Source organism: Ptiloglossa arizonensis, chromosome 2 (assembly GCF_051014685.1).
Source record: "Ptiloglossa arizonensis isolate GNS036 chromosome 2, iyPtiAriz1_principal, whole genome shotgun sequence".
Classification (NCBI taxonomy): domain Eukaryota; kingdom Metazoa; phylum Arthropoda; class Insecta; order Hymenoptera; family Colletidae; genus Ptiloglossa; species Ptiloglossa arizonensis.
In genome coordinates, this window is record NC_135049.1 from 8,255,254 (window position 1) to 8,259,302 (window position 4,049).

The following is a 4,049-nucleotide window of genomic DNA, read 5'->3' on the forward strand; positions in this document are numbered from 1 at the left end:
AAAGAAATTCGATTGTCGAGAAATAAAATCCACCTTACATGTAGATGTTACATTCGTTACATGTTGTGACTTTGATAAGTACTTATGTATACATATTTTATCCATTTTTTCATTAAACATTTTTTTCTGTACATAATTATTTTGAACACTTCTATACGTATATCGTGTCGAAAACTCGTTTCGTAATGTCATAAAAATAACAAACGAATGTTCACAGACGAATATCGCATTCTATCGCAAAATAAGGTGAAAATGGTCTAGTAAGTACGCATAATTCAATTATTTCCACTTGCAAGGTATATAAATATATATTTACGAGATCCCTAGGGTAACTAGAAAATTCCAATAGTATTAGGTTGTTCGATCAATTTTATCATTTTTTCCATTGTAAAAACATATTATGACACTTCAACTTTGAACAGCTATAAATATATAAATAAATCGACAGATTTTAGTTACTACTAGGTTGTTTAATAAGTTTTATCGTTCGATGAAACTTATTAAACAGTACTATAATACATTGATCATACAACACTACTACATTTATCGACCGACAAAACTTGTTGAACGATCTATTACATAAAACTTCACACATGTTCATCAAAGAGTTGTACCATCTTTAGAAAACTAAAACGACGAACCATCAATAGCTCCATTTCTTATCGAACGAGAGAACTTATCGAGCAACCGATTATACGTACTGCCGAAGCAAATACAACGCATAAATAAATATACATTTTCATTGCAGTGACTAGAAAATTCCAATATAAAAAGAAAAATTAATATATATCGAAAAATCAATTTCGGAGTCGGATAAATTCCAGCTGACCAAGTATTTATGTTAGAATTTTTAACTACACTATTCTTTGGTTGAGTTGGCTCTTGCTTGACACTAATATCACCTGCATATTCTAATACATTAACGTATACCTCGTATGCATTTCAGAAAAACTATGCCGACTGCAAGAACACTACCATGTTTTCATTGTTGTGAAAACAAAGGAGTTTGTAACATAAAACGAATCGTGCGTTCGGAATAGAAAAAGTCTTACGTTACGTAAGACTTTAAGACCTTATGTTTCAAAAAAGACGTTAGAAAATACGCCAATGAAATTCGAAGTAAATTTCTTTGTAAAAGTAGTTATTTTGACTATTTGGTAAATCTGGTGTTAAGAGTGCTTTTCCTTTGATTTCGAACGATACACGAACGCTGTCTCGGCCTCTGAAGCATCTCGACGTCGTCCGGCTACAGAGCCAATAAACCGACGAGAACGGGTGGACGCGTCCCAGCCGCCTTTGATCGGTCTTAATTAACCGCGAATTAGGACGATGGCCGGTTCAGCGGGACCGTGTGTTTCGTAATGTTTGCGAAGGGCCCCGTTCGACGGGATTCCGTGAACCAGTTAAGAAAAGGGGAACCAGACGGGGAAGAAAAGACCGTGCGTCTCGAGAACCACCACACGTGGTCCGAGCGCTTTTTATTCCGAATCGGGCTCGTCCGGTTTCCCGTGGCAATGGAACGGGAACAACGAGAAACGAGGAACCGGAGTGGGGCGGAACGCGTGATAAAGCAAACCAAGACCAGCCAGCAGCATTTTTGAGTGATTAGTGCGCGGTGGTTGCTCGATCGCATCGGTGAGCTCGTGTCGCTCGGCGGTGGGAAGTCGCCCGCGTTCGTGACTTTAAACCGACCGAATTCTTGGCGCGAGTATGCGCTCGCGCGAACCTTGTATCTGCGAAACGTGATAGCGGGAACGCGCGACAATTGTAACCATCCTTGTTCGATGAGTTTGCTCGAGGAAATATCGTAGAGTTTCACGATACCGTAGGTAATTCTTGCTCGCGCGAATATTCAAGAGTAACAATCGGTGAATTATTTACATGCTTCTTAACGTCTAATCATAGATGCAGTATAATACAAAAAATGATACAAAAAAAGATATCTTTATTGGTATCAATAATATAAAAACAGCGTTAAAAAGCCTCTTCATCGAAGAATAAGTCTAATTTTGTTGTTGTTTGAGTCATGTTTTCAAGCACTCTGAAACATTTCCCATAGTTCTTGTTTAGACCTTGGTACCTGTCGTTTCATCTTTTCGTCCAGGTGATCTCGAAGCAACTCAATAGGGTTTAGATCCAATAATTGAGCTGGCCGTTCCATATTTTTTAATATTCCCTCCTCGAAGTTTGAACGTGTGTTTTGGATCGTTATCCTGCTGTAGCAACAATCTTTGCGCGATTAGATGTAGTCCAGACGGAATTAATAACGTTCCTTCTTCAACGTACCGTCTATAAGAACAAATTATTCCCAAACTTGAATCGAGTCACCACCATGCTTTGTTACGTGTTCTAAACACGGTGGCATCATTTTTTTTGTAGCAGTACAGGGAACACAAACACGTCGTCTTGAATCAAATATTTCAAACTTTGATTCGTCGGCCCAGAGGACTTCAATTCCAGTCTTTGGATGTCCATGTTCACAAGTAGAGAACATTTCTTTTTATTAATTAGTCTAATTAATGGTTTTTTCACTACGATTCGCTCAAATAAGGCTGCAATTTCTCAAACGTGTTTTCACCGTAGTCAACGACACCGCATTATCCCAGGTGCTATTTAATTCTGCACAAATTTCTGGCCTAGCTTTCTTACGATTTCTCTTGTTTAATAACACGATGTGCTTGTTTTTGCTTTCGTGGTAATTCGTGGTCTGTTAGATCGTTTCTTGAATTCATAGGATCCCGCAGTTTGGAACCGTACAGTGGCAACGTGTATTGTTGTTTTCGGTATTTGCAATTGGGCAGCTGTCATTCACCCTGATTTTCCTTCGAAATACAAAGTGCATATAGCACTTCGTATTGCAACGTTCAATTCTTTAGATATTACTATTTCTTCGCGTCTTCTATGCAAGAACAATTCTCTGAGAAGTTTCTCCACTGTACCGAGCTTTCTCACCGATTACTCGATATTTGTACAAACTTTTTGAACGAAATGTGGTCTATACTACTCAAGTAATAATTACCCTCGATTACTTACCCTAGAAGTTACCGAAATTCAGCACTCAATGAAACCTTACTCCTTTATCCTCACTCGTGTAGCTGAAATGTATTTATTCTGTATATAATCCTAATTAAGCTTTGTGAGATTCTCGGACGGTACAAACAGGTATCAAAACAAGGGAAAATTCTATAAGTAAAATTATTATAATTTTCAGCTCCGTTAAGAATGTATTAATCGAAAAAAAAAAGATAAGTGGTCGGATAGTGTATATATATATAGCTTACCAGAGATGATTTTTGTTATTTCATCTTTAGATGGTATTGGAAATGCCAAAAAATCTTCACCAAGCCCCCACGTTACCAAACGCTCCAAGTTCGTCCAACAAGATCAAGGCTACCCGTCGACTCGACGTCGAAAAGGCAGCCAGATATTAGAAGAAGAGGACGTAAACATCACCGCGAAGCGAATGTAATGTCTGGTCTCGAAGCTTAAGCGACTGCCCCACCTCCCATTTTGATCGGAGATACCGACGCGACGCTACGCGACGCTACGCAACGCGCGACGTCCAAGTTTTCGTTTATTTTGCGACACCCTGTTGCCGAGGCGCCTCTCCCGTCACGCTATCGCCACTTACGTCAATCAATTTTTTTCTAACATTCCCGCTACACATTGGCAGGCTATCAAGGCGAGTATCGGAAATCGAGAATGGTCACAATCAAGACCAGACAGAAGAACTGCCTCGTCTACACTTGATGTAGCGTGTGCCTTGGAAACATTTTCGTCTCGTAAACTTGACAAACTCTCGACAGCCGTTGCTCCTTGACGTCGAAGTCGAGAGACCATGAAGAAGAAGAATGCCTCTTCGTTGCTTTTCATCGTGCACGCAACGAACCAATCGGAGTGAAATTTGTTCCAGAAACTTCGAAGCCCGTGGGATTAGTAAACACCGTTTGGTGCGTTCGTAACTTTTCGACTGTTCCTTGTTTACGCATTGCTCGTTGTGACAGTTCGTCTTAGAAATCAGTGACGAAGAGTTCGTGAACTCGAGGAAA

At 39.7% G+C, this 4,049-nt stretch overlaps 1 long non-coding RNA gene across 2 annotated transcripts in view; it reads right to left on the bottom strand.

Annotated features, from left to right (window-relative positions):
- The window catches only part of LOC143143297 (uncharacterized), a 48,160-nt gene extending 44,490 nt beyond the window's left edge, over positions 1-3,670 (bottom strand). For both annotated transcript variants that reach the window (XR_012991083.1, XR_012991082.1), the window contains exons 1-2: positions 3,282-3,670; positions 3,034-3,095 (exon numbers count right to left, since the gene is read on the bottom strand). This is a non-coding gene — a long non-coding RNA (uncharacterized LOC143143297). The remainder of the gene's footprint in view (positions 1-3,033; positions 3,096-3,281) is intronic.
- Between the last annotated feature and the right edge of the window lie 379 nt (positions 3,671-4,049).